The sequence below is a fragment of the Felis catus genome, chromosome B2, assembly GCF_018350175.1.
Source record: "Felis catus isolate Fca126 chromosome B2, F.catus_Fca126_mat1.0, whole genome shotgun sequence".
Lineage (NCBI taxonomy): Eukaryota > Metazoa > Chordata > Mammalia > Carnivora > Felidae > Felis > Felis catus.
The window spans coordinates 1,734,450-1,746,940 of record NC_058372.1 but is presented as its reverse complement, the minus strand read 5'-3'; the positions used below and the strand labels follow the sequence as shown (position 1 = coordinate 1,746,940).

The 12,491-nt window shown below is 48.9% G+C and overlaps 2 long non-coding RNA genes and 1 other non-coding gene across 7 annotated transcripts; 1 reads left to right on the top strand and 2 right to left on the bottom strand.

The window, feature by feature from the left end:
- Nucleotides 1-1,080: 1,080 nt before the first annotated feature.
- LOC123385641 lies at nt 1,081-6,275 on the bottom strand. 5 transcript variants are annotated; one of them, XR_006598566.1, is made up of 4 exons: nt 6,147-6,275; nt 5,419-5,483; nt 5,079-5,230; nt 1,081-4,366 (listed from the first exon to the last, which is right to left on the bottom strand). It is a non-coding gene; the product is annotated as an uncharacterized LOC123385641 (long non-coding RNA). The 5 variants fall into 5 exon arrangements; XR_006598564.1 differs by having other exon boundaries at nt 6,151-6,227; XR_006598567.1 differs by lacking the exon at nt 6,147-6,275 and adding an exon at nt 5,750-6,097.
- A 169-nt stretch (nt 6,276-6,444) lies between these two features.
- Nucleotides 6,445-6,550, bottom strand: TRNAL-CAA. The gene is made up of 2 exons: nt 6,513-6,550; nt 6,445-6,490 (listed from the first exon to the last, which is right to left on the bottom strand). It is a non-coding gene; the product is annotated as a tRNA-Leu (tRNA).
- A 171-nt stretch (nt 6,551-6,721) lies between these two features.
- LOC123385643 lies at nt 6,722-7,510 on the top strand. Its single transcript, XR_006598576.1, has 2 exons — nt 6,722-6,978; nt 7,277-7,510. It is a non-coding gene; the product is annotated as an uncharacterized LOC123385643 (long non-coding RNA).
- Nucleotides 7,511-12,491: the final 4,981 nt, after the last annotated feature.

Below are 12,491 nucleotides of genomic sequence, written 5' to 3'. Positions count from 1 at the left end.
CGCCTGGAGGAGGAGGGGGTGGCCTGCCTGGAGCAGCGGGGGAGCGGCCCGCCTGGAGGACGGGGTGTGGCCTGCCTGGAAGGTAGGGGGGCAGCCTGCCTGGAGGAGGAGAGGATGGCCTGCCTAGAGCAGGGGGAGTGCAGCTCGCCTGGAAGAGGAGGGGGTGGCCTGCCTGGAGGAGGGGGAAAGACGGCCTGGAGCAGGGCGGAGGGGCCAACGGGAGGGGTGGGGGAGATGGCCTGGAGAAGTGGGGGGAAAGGTCTTCCTGGAGGGTAGGCGGGGCGGCCTGCCTGGAGGAGGGGGCGGTGGCCCGCCTGGACGCGACTTTCAGAGCGGAAGGGCGCGCCGGCGAGGCCCCAAACCGGCCTCTGCACCGCTCCGGCCGCCCCCTCCCCGCAGGCTCCCCTCCCCTCCAGCCGGCAGAGCCCCTCCCACCGGAAGCCGGGCCTCGCGCCGCGGAGCCGGAAGTAAATATCAGCGGCCCCCGGGTCTGGCCGAGGTGGGTCCTAGAGCAGCCGGCAAGGGAAAGCCTAGAGGTTCGGTGGCCTCTCTAGGACGCGAGCGGCCTCCCGCTATCGGTGGTGCCGTAGTCTGCGTTTTCTGCACCCAGAGCGCCCCCAGGCCTTGCAGTTGTCAACCGTGCGCCCGTCCTTCCAGGCTTGTTTGCTTCTCCCACCAACACGGCCCAGAGCGCCTGCAGACCCCCTTCTTTGTGCTGGCAAGAGGCATGCACCCTGATGCTGGAAATAAGGCAGGAAGCTGGGAGAACCTTAGCTTGTTGCCAGAAATCTCCAGTTGTGCTCAGACGCCGTGCTGTCCCAGCCCCACGATGGGCGGGTTCTGCAGCCTGACACCTTGATGGTCTATCTCGTATTCCACACCCTCTCCAGGCTCGCGTGGGCTCTGAAACCTGAACAAATGTTCATTGCTCCCCCTAGCGTCCTGTACATGAATCAATGGATGACACGCCCAGAAAACGCTCGTGTAGAATTTTGACGCTTGTAAGGGAGGAAAACACAATTTTCCCTCGACCCTTCTAACTTCTTGGCTGGCGTCCCGGTAAGACAGATTAAGGACAGATTAATGAGGGGGAAACACAAGTTTATTAATGTGTATATCTCATGTACACGTGGGAGAGACCTAGGGAAAAATGAGTGACTCTCAGAGGTGGCTGAGAATTCAGGCTGGAATCTCACCTTCAGCTAAAGACAGAACAAAGAGCGTGCAAGGGAGACCAGGTGTGGGAGCTAACCAGGAAATGTATGAACAGGAGTAAGGTTTGTTAGTGCCTTCTTGTTTCTTGTGAGTCAGGGTCGACCTTCTCTTCCTCACAGAGAGCAAGACATCCTTACAAAGGGGTAACTTGTACTCTTTTCTGGGCTTCTTCTGTGTCTGCTATTTCTCAAAGTAATCCTTATGCCAAAAAAAAAGTATATTTTGCTGCCGTTCAAACTCCTGCTTTATTCTGATCCCTTTCCTGATGATAATCTCTTGATCTGAAAGGAAGGAATACCCATCTTATACAACCATTCCCTTCATAACATGTAAGGACATCTTCCTTGAGCTGTCCAGATCAAACTCTGCTCTCTAACACGTTTCTCCAGCTCAGGAACTACATATTTACTTTACTTCTAATTCCACTCTCAGATTCTTTCAACTGATAACAGACTATAGACATAGATGACCCCACTCAGCCCCAGCATGGAGACTGAGCTCCTCAGTATTGCAAAGTCCAGACTACAAAATTAAGCCTTCTGGGAGCACCTGGCTGGCTTGGTCAGTAGAGAGTGGGACTCTTGATCTCGGGGTTGTGAGTTTGAGCCCCACAGTGGGTGTAGAGATTTCTTTTATGATTTGGTCCCTGCTAATCTCCCCAACTTTTTTCCCCACCACATCCTTGCAGCAAACACTTCACAAATACCATTTTGAAGTACTCTGGGTCCCTCTGGGCCTTTGTACATGTTGTTCCCTCTGCTAAAATCGGACTCCCCGAGATCATTTTCAGGCTTTCCCTGCCTTATACTGAGGTCTTCACTTAGCACTTCAAGAAAGCTTTCTCTTCGAGCTCCTCCATCACTCATCACACTGTAGTACAACTGCATCCTGGGTTCCTTGTCTCAAGGAGTTTATCTTACGTTTTCTCAAGGAGTCACATTAACATTGGGAGGAGGGGGCTCTTTGGAGGTTTCTGAAGAAAAGACATTTAACAGGCATTCCCTGTGTCCAGCCTCGTAGATTAAATGCCATTTTACTTTGCAAATGGAGGGGTATGACAAGTGGGAGATTCTTTAAGTTTTGTGAAAGCTTTTCTGAGAATAATTCTCATTCCGTGCAAGAATCAGAAACTGGAACATCACAGGGAGTAGAGTAGACCCAGGCATATAAGACGGATTCTGGATAAGAAACCACATCCTCCTCCATACCCATTCCTTTCCAAGAAATTTTGAATCTCCTTTCCTTTATTTAATCTGCTCTTTATTTTTCTTGTTGGGGAAGATAGTTTTGAGGAGGTGAAGTGTGCAAGAGGACATCCAGGATTCCAGAGTTAACAGGGGTCTGGCAGAAAAAGGAAGGGGACAGGAGGGAAGGAATCGAGAAACAGAAGTTTCATGGAGGAAATTGTTAGCTCAAGTTCATCTAGTGTGGAGTTAATACTTCAAGCGCCTGGGTGGCTCTGTCAGTTGAGCTTCCTACTTAGGCTTAGTCATGATTTCATGGTTTGTGGGTTCGAGCCCTGAGTTGGGCTCTGCTCTGACAGTGCGGGGCCTGCTCGGGATTCTCTCTCCCTCTGCCCCTCCCTGATTCATGCTTTCTCTCTCTCAAAAATTAACTAAGTAATTAAAAAAGACTTCAAACCTTGAATAATTGAATTAGATGAAAGTCCTAGGCATTTCCTCTCCTGTTCTTTTCTTTCTTGTTTTCACGGTTAGAGTAGGCAGTAGGTTAGGCTCTAACAGGGTGCCTGGAGGCCAGCCAAGGGGTAGTGGTCCCCGACTGTGGAGAAGTCCAAGACTGGTCTGGCAGCACCCCACAACAAATCCACAAGAAGCCGGATCAAACCAGACGCACCCAAGACAAAGGAGGCTGCAAACCCTGACCGACTAAGGGAGAACAGGTGGGGAAAGCTGCCCCCAAACCCCCTCCCCCAGTAATAAATACTCCACCCCCCAGCCAACAACTGTCAGTAAGAGATCAAAACCCCAACCTGAGGCATACGGCTTTCCTTGAGCTCACCTGCTCTGACATCTTGAGGGTGTGCTCAGTTTAATAAACATTCCTACTTGCATCGTTCAACCATTGTGTCTGGTCTGTCCTTAAATTATTTGTTGCGACAAGACCCGGATCCTCCGGCAACATCCCTGGGACCAGCTGGGCAGAGGCCTCTGGGCCTAGGGTCTCCCTAGGGCACCTGACAACATGGCTACCTTGTGTAAATGGAAACAAAGCTACCTGAAAAACATATATAAAGCACTTGCATGTAACATAATGTAAATTTTCTAGAATTGCTCAGTAAACATCTATTATTGCATACAAAAAAGAAGGACATTGGGGTGCCTGGCTGGCTCGGTTGGTAGAACATGAGATTCTCGATCTTGGGGTTGTAAAATTCAAGCCCCAAAATGGATATAGAGATTCCTTAAAAATAAAATCTTAAAAATAATTACATTGGTTGTCTACAGAATTATTGCAAATTGGAGGTGCTTGCTCAGATGTGGTGAATAAATGCCTATTTCCACTTTAATAAATGCAGCTGTAAAACCCAATTCCACGTGAGTGTACTAGCGAGTGAAGGAAGGATGTGTTCTATTTTGAAAGGAGTTTGAAATGGATGAGACAAAGTTTTCAAGATACTTGAGTAGAACACCTGTCTTAGCAAGGCTCCTGTAGCAAAATGTCACAAACCAGGTGGTCTGTGTAACCAAAGTTTGTATCTTCTGGTTCCCGAAGGTGTAAAGTCCCACATCAGGTGGTCCGAGAGGCTGGGTTCTGGTGAGGGCCCCTTCCTGTGTTTGGAAGGCAGTCTTCCCATTGTGTCCACGCATGGCTGAAGAGCACAGTGAGGAAGCAGGTTTCTCAGGATTCTTTACCAAGACCCTAATCCCATTCTGGAGGGTTCTACCCTTATGACATCTTAATCCTAATTACTTCCACAGATCCCACCTCCTAATGCCATGACGTTAGGAAGTAGGGTTTCAACATGTGGATTTTGGAGGGGCACGGACATTCAGTCCATAACAGAGATTGTCATATATTTGCAGCTACCTTAAAACTCTTCCAGTTGTAGCAAACTGCTAACAGTGCAAATGATTTTCATTCACAGAAATGCAAATGAATCGTGTCCAGTGGAATGCAGGAGATCATTGCCCTAGAAATTGACAGGTAAAAAAAAGTAAATCTATTCATAAATTTACTTCAGCATTCCAGATTGCTTATAAATATGTAGTACTTCAAATTTTCTTACTGGTTGTTACACTGACACATACTCATTTTTATTTGTATGAGAGTTACAATTTTACCTTCTTTTAAGAACACAATCTTTTAACAATTTGGAAACAGGGGGTATACACCAAAGGCAGAAACAAAATACCAACTTGTGGCTGGCAAATGTAGACTAAAGAGCATGGTTTAGATCTGAAACTAGAAGGGCTTTCTCTACTCCTTCTTCTCATGTCTACACCTGGAACCCAGTAGACACACTCACCCAGCAGCTCTGTGAAGGTGCACGTAATCATCCTAAAATCAAACTTAAGATCCAATATACTAGGCATATAAAAAGTCATTTATGAGAACAGCATCATTTTTTTTCCTTCTAGACATTTCCAGCTACTATCTCCTCCCCCTCACATTATCTTCCCGTCCTTTTCTAAGTCACCCAGTTTTCTATCAGAAATTAAAAATTCTTCCAAAGTCTTTAGAAATCCATTTGTCTCCTCCTGCAAAAAATAATTTTATGAGGGCAGTGGTTATACGTGCGTAAGATACATGATGTGCTGTATGTGTACGTATTTAATCAGGAGACACCTTGCCAGAATTAGTTTCATTTCCCCCCCCCCCCTTAAGCTGTTATATTTCATTACCTATTTCTCTTGACCACAGTTAATTTCATACTGCAGGGAGCTAGCCTGTCTTGTAGTACTTGAACCATGTGGTTCCCGCTATCTGCATTCAGAACATGGCCCTCCAAATGGGAACGCTGGATCCTGTCCATGATGAACATGTCCTGGGAATCCTACTGTTGCACAAAAACAGCTTTCTTTACACCTGCACCGCCTCTCACATTTTGACTGATGAGCATAAAATCAATAATGTGATGAGTCCAGTCATGAGTGGTCACAATGACAGGAACACACATGGCCATTCAGACATGAATCCTCTAGACCTGGCATTAAACATTTAACCTCAACATTCAGGACTTACTTCTTATCCTGAGTGACATGGCAAGGCTGGAATGTGTTCCTGAGGCAAAACCAAAAGTCATTTAACTGTAATATAAGCACAAGGGCAGAAATTAATTTTATTATTTCTAAATTATTTTCTGTCCTACCCCACCTTACTCTACCCTATCCTATCGCACTCTACCTAACCCTACCCTACCCCACTCCACCCCACCCTACCCTACCAACCCTACCCTATGCTATCCTATCCTAGCCCCACCCATCCTATCCCACCCTGTCCCATCCTATGTTGTATTTTCACTGGCCCAACCAGGGCTGCATCCCCTGGCACACAGTAGGCATTCATTAAACACTTGTTGGATGGACGGTAGAGGCAGCAGGACGGGTCGTGTCACGCAGAGACCCGCAGCACCGCGATCGTGAGCGGGCAGACTTCACACGCAGTCCGTGAAGTGGGACGCGGGAGTGTGCGCGGTGACCGCGTTTCCGCGGGAACACAGGTGCAGGCACGCGTGCAAGTACCGACAGAGTGGGGATGCAGAAGCGCGCGGTGTGGCTGCCGCGGCGCCCAGGGCACCTAGGGCACACAGCCCTGACCGCGGGCGCACGCGTCGTCCACCCGTGAGACTAGCTCCACGACTGGAAAGCGCAGGGCAGCACGAAGCACCCGTGTACGGCTGCACGGGCGGCAGTCCGCGGGCCTCGCGCGCCGGGCAGCGCCGGGTGTGGACCGGGTAAGAGGACACACACCCACCATCACCGCCCTCCTCCCCGCGCCGCAGCGCCGGCAGCTACGCGGACCAAATCTCGCGGTTTCCCAATCTATCGCGATGCCTCAGCGGCTCCAACGTCTGGCGATCTCGGCTCCCAAATCACTCGGCTTTCAAGAAGTATCGCGATACTTTCGCCTTCGCTATTTTCGGTGTTTTAACGGCCTCTGTGAGAAAATTTTAAGTCCATTTTTAATACTATAGGTCTCTGAAAGCTCCATGCATAATTCTCAAGTCGATGCCGTTGCGTAGAAAATTGCAGGAGGAGAAAAAGGATGTGTCAGAAGTGGGATTCGAACCCACGCCTCCATTCGGAGACCAGAATCCCCAGCGCGGGGAAGCAGAGCTTGAGTCTGGCGCCTTAGACCACTCGGCCATCCTGACACCCTGCGGAAGGGGAGAGATTTTCTACTGAAGTAGATGTCCAGGCCGGGCGCTTCTGTGACGCACACGCTTGTGCCGGAGGCAGCGCTGACGTCAGAGGTGCCCGCAGCAGCTGGAAGAGCAGAGAGCCACCTGTGGCCGGGAGAGGAAGCCGGCGGGAGGAGAGGAGCTGTTCTTGTAAACGCGGCTGGGGCGCCGGCCGGCCGGAGCGCGGGCGTCCCGAGCCCCCGGCCCGGTCCCAGCCTCCGGGCGCGCTGCTGGTTTTCTTTTCAGGAGAGGGAGGAACAACAACCAACGTACAAAACACCTCAGTTCCGTGGCGCGGCCTCTTCCTCCCCAATAGTGCTCGCACGCGCCGGGGAGTTTGTTGGGCTCCGAAAGTGCCTGCGCCCACCTGTGCAGGTGCGGGTGCCTGTGCGGGTGTAGGTGTAAGTACCTGTGCGGGTGAGGGTGCAGGTGTAAGTAACAGTGCGGGTGTCTGTGCAGGTGAGAGTGTTGGTGCGGATGCCTGTGCGGGTGCAGGTGCGGGTGCCTGTACGGGTGCAGATGAGGGTGCGGGTGCAGGTGAGAGTGTTGGTGCGGGTGCAGGTGCCTGTACGGGTGCAGATGAGAGTGTTGGTTCGGGAGCCGGTGCAGGTGTGGGTGACAGTGTGGGTGCAGGAGCCCCTCCCCGCCCTCGGGCTGCTCCCGGATGCTGGGATCTGAGCCCCACGCGTCTGCTGCCAGGTGGGGGACAACAGCGCCACGCCTCCGCACGCAGGCTTTCCCGCTTTCTCCGCTTTGCTGGGAGTAACCTGAGCTCCGGGCCTGGACCACAAGCTCGAAAACCCTTTCCAGCAGCTGGACTGAGAGACCCTGGGGGTGTGGTAAACTGTGCGGAGAAACCCTGGCAGGCCCGATGAGGGTCCAGGACTGTGCCCGAGTGCAAAGTAGGGGCCCAATAAATGGATCTGACCCTTGTTTCTGCAGCTCCGCTTCGGGCTAAGCTCAGGGAGTAGGGACGGATTTGAAAGTGTTCAGTACATTTTGTCCCGATGGGTTATTTTCTGTATTAACCCACAAACGTTTTTCTTTCTGGGAGGCACAGGTTACTCTTTTCTTCACGAAGAAGAACTAATTTGAGGTGTAATAGGCCCTGTTTTAGATTCCCAGACTCTCTTGGTTTCACACCTGTTTTTGACAGTGAAAGAGAAAATGGGAGTGAGAAGCACATGGTTTCCTAATTTCCCTCTCTGCAAGGTGTGAGGTTTGCTGTACTTTAAGAAGCTGTAGTTCCGTGGGAAGGAAGTCATCCCACAAGTGATTCTAGACGTGCTAGGCGTGGCCGTTGTAACCTCTTAAAAAGCTGGGATTGTTACTGGTTTCCTACTTGCAAGGTACTGCAGATACCCCACGTCAAACCGGTGCTGTCCAACGTTGGGTTATTTCTAATATTTCACTCTCGTCAGCGAACGCTTCAAGGAACATTCCTGTGTAGATGAATATTTTCAAATATCCATAATTATTTCCTTACATTTCTAGAAGTGGAGTCCCTAGATTAAAGTTTATCCAGTCTTAAAAGTTTTTGATACATGCTGTCCAGCCGCCACCAGAAAATTTGAAGCCATCTGGATACCGCAAACCTGGCCAACAAAGGATTGATTAAACAACAAAACATTTTAACGGGTGAAAGGTGACAGGACATCATTCTGCAATTCTGAGTGAGGTTCAAGGTTCGTGTTTGAAGGGTTCTCACATTGCTTAACAAACTGAAGTGTTCATCTCTCCGTATTGATTTGCAAAACTCACTATAAGAAACATAAACCCTTGTGACAGTTCCTATTTATCAAGAACCCAGGCAGAAATTCCTATCTTTCACTATATTTTACCGTTTAATCTCATTAAGTCCCTTAAACATTCAGCCAATTTTCATAGAAACTATGAGTCATACAATTAACAGGGTTCCCTTATCAATCTTTAAAAATCGAACTCTGGTCCATGTTTAAGGTCCTTTTAATCATGCTATACATTTACTTTTATTTCTGGTCACTTTTGTCCCATCCTTATCTCTCTTCCTTTTATGGCATGTTAAACTGCTGCTACCTTGATTTTGGTTTTTAAATGGCTTGAAGTCCTTTCTGGAATAAGGTGAGGTATAATTAAACATGTAACTATTTTTACTATTTAATAATTATCATGCAATAGGACTCCCCCATCCTAAATATTTTTTTTTATTTTTAAAATATTTTTTAACATTTATTTATTATTGAGAGACAGAGAGACACAGAGCATGAGCAGCTGAGGGGCCGAGAGATGGAGAGACGCAGAATCTGAAGCAGGCTCCAGGCTCCGAGCTGTCAGCACAGAGCCTGATGTGGGGCTCGAACTCACAGACCAGGAGATCATGACCTGAGCCGAAGTGGGATGCTTAACTGACTGAGCCACCCAGGTGCCCCCCTAAATTTTAATGAAAACATCTTCCACAAGAGGGACTTTGAAAGACCTGAAAATTTTAAAGGGTGGAGGGAACTAAAAAGGAAAGCTGATGGTGGTGGTCTACACCAATTTGAAAAATGGAATTTAATTCCCATTCTCAAAATGAGTTTTTTATGTGACACTGGTAAACACATCTGATTCTCGGATTATCATGTCCGAGAATTACTTTAAAGTAACAGGGATGGGGGTAGGAATGCAGAAGAGGCTATATTGGAAATGGGATTGGCCGTAAATTGATAGTTGTTGAAGCTACGAGGTACCATGGGGAGTTCAGTGTGTATTTTCCTCACTTTTTGTGTGTGCTTAAAGGTTTCCATAGTGAAGAGTTCAATATGGGGGGTGGGGATGAGAATCACCTATCACCTCATTAAAAGCATCTGTTAATACTTTGGCATGTTTTGCTCCAGTTTTGTTTTTTTTTTTAATGTGTAGGTTGAAAAATGTGAAATCTCTACCCTAAAATAAATTATCTTCTTTTTCTATTACATTCTTGTTGTGCATCCCAAACCCCAAAGTGGGTTTGGCAGTTGTTCCCCCACTATTATCCAGACAAATCCTGTGTGTTCTGAATGAGGAATCAGGGAGAGAGGAGTACACCTCAAAAAGTTACCTTCACATGCCTTGGCTACACTTCAGACTTCCAATGTAAAATTAAGCCAGCAAATAAGCCACTTTTCTCTTCAATGGAGAACAAGGAAATGTAACTGGGCCAATACCATTATAGTTTGCGGTTTGAAATCCAGCTACTCCATGAACACCCTAGCAAAGGTCCCCAGTAGCCTACACCGGCTTGGCTTCCTTGCTGTTCCTCACTGAGGCCGCGTGGAGGGGGGACTCCTGGGCTGAAGGAGGCGCACAGGTTTAGTGATCTGATTGCATGGTCAGGTAGAATTGTATTGCAGCCCTCAGCTAGTGAATACCAGCCTGTCCGCCTCCAGAAAAGGGGCCACTAGGAAGTGGAGCCCTAGGATTTCAGCCACCTCGGACCCCAGGGCTGCACAGGGAGGTCCCCTCGCCCACAAATCAGCTTTTGTTGCTTTCTACTTCTTTCTCGTGTTATTTTTTCTCCTCTTAACTGACTTTATTACAGAAGCCACGTTCTCTTGTATCTTCCTGGGGAGTCCAGTTCAGCCGGGGTACCCAACACTGGGTGATTGTGCCGTTTGAATCAAAGAATCTTTGTCCTTCGTTTGTGAAGAGGCAATGCACCCACCATTAGTACACGAAGAAAGAATCTTTTCAGTTTTTTTCTTTGCTGGGAAGAGATGTGTGATTTCCGTCGCGTCTTGGGTTTGGACCACAGATAACTGCCCTGACAAGTGGCTCATTTACTGTGAGGACAGAGATTTGCTTTCAATTTCATGGCTCCTTTAAGTGTTAGGCAGTAATCACCCCAAGTATTTCTCATCTTCTCAACTGCACATCCTGGAGGGCAGGGGCCAGGCACACTTTCCTTTTATTCTCCAAACTGGGCTCTTGCAGGCCCGTCTGCTCTTGGGGAAGATGCTCTTCTCGGCCTGCCAGGCCAGGATCACAGAACCTTAGAGGAGCACCTGGGGGGCTCGGCTGGTAGAGCGACTGACACTTGATTTCTGATGGGGTCATGATCCCAGGGTCGTGGGATCAAGCCCCATGTTGGGCTCTGTGCGGAGTGCGGAGCCTGCTTGACTCTCTCCCTCTGCCCCCCCTCCTGCTCGCATGCTCTCTCCCTCATTCTCGCTCAAATAAATATACAGTAAATATTAAAAAAAAAAAAAAAGAAAAGAAAAAAGAAGCAGCTGAAGGCAGACACAGTAACACCCTGGAGCAGCAAAAGCTCTAAAGACTGGGCTGTTGGAATCCTAATGTGTAGTTAACTTGGGATGTTCTGAGGAAAGAACCAGATAGGAGCCAAAAGGATGCTACCGGGCCCCAAATCCTGATTCACTAAATTGAAGCTTTGCTCACCTTTCTGCAGATGAGTACATTTAGACTCATCTGCAGATTCATTCAACCTTATCCAAAATGGCAGGATTGTTGTTGTTAAATAAAAATTTAAGTAATTTTTAAATACGTATGAACCCACCACAAGGAACGGAAGGTAACCAGTAACACATATCAACCTAAGCCTCCACCTCTGTGGTATCCTCCCATGGTCCTTTTGTTCACATTACAAGATGGGAATCAATCGTAAGGTATCTGGTCTTCAGACACTCCTCACCCAGCATGGTTAGGATCGTTCTCTTGGGACACACCTACATTCACATGGGAAGTAGCTTTGTTGAATCTGACAGACTTAGCAGTGCTCTGGCTGCTGCTGCTAACAAAAACGCATCGCGACGCTGCTCCTGGAGCTCTGGGTCTACTGGGGACCAATGAGACCCACTGCGAGCCCCTCAGACGGCCCCAGCACTGGCTGTGAGGACCACAGTCCACCCCAGATACACTCTTTCTTGGATACCCACAAGGTGCCCTCTTTGCGGGCCTGTATTCCTCCTCCCTGCCCCAGTGGACTAAATTAAGTGACACTGGAATGCAATTTTGATGGGGACCCCACCCAGCTTCCCAGCTGCAGACCCTTCCTGCTGAAGGCAGGTGCTCCGGGTCGACGGACCAGCGCCATTAAGGCCTCTGTTCAACGCTCTGTTTCCCACGCGGGAAAGCAGAATCCACATGTGCGGAGGGCTGCCATCAGGTGTGTGCGGTCGAGCATTCCATCTTAGTGTGAGTCCCGGTTCCATGGCTTCCCAGCTGTGTCTGGGGTAAGCCATTCACCCGTGCCTCGGTTTCTGCATCTGTACAGTAAAGGCAATAGTACCCACTTTGTAGGGTTGTTAGGAACATTCAAGAACTATCTGTGCATTGGTCTGTCTAGTTCGTGGTGCTCCACATACATACCCTACACCCTCATCGAAGCCCCTCTCTGTAGGCCCTGGTTATATGATTTCCCAAACAACACTGGGAACAGGACTGAGTACAGACCATAAGGTCTTGTCTTCTCGAGGCCGTGTCCAGAAGCAGAAATGACCCAAATCCCTGGAACAAAGCTATTCTCTCAGCCAGATCTTTCCTCCTCAGTACATGGTGACCTTTGTACCCCCAAGGGCTTAGGTTGGTGGTTCTGGGCCAGGAAGCAAGTTCTGGGCCCTCTGATCTATGCCAAGCATTGCTGCATTATCCCACCGCCAGCTATAAAAAGGACTTGGGAAGGACACCTAGGTGGCTCAGTCAGTTAAGCATCCGACTCTTGGTATTGGCTTGGGTCATGATCTCATGGTTCGTGAACTCAAGCCCCGCATTGGGCTCTGCAATGACAGTGCGGAGCCCGCTTGAGATTGTCTCTCCTCTCTGCCCCTCCCCTGCTCACATTCTCTTTCAAAATAAATAAACTTAAAAGAGAAGGAATTGAGAACCCTTTCCTGGTGAACTTACAAGACAGTGAACAGTTGACACTGCTCTCTCGGCACCGTTAGGAAGCAGGGACATG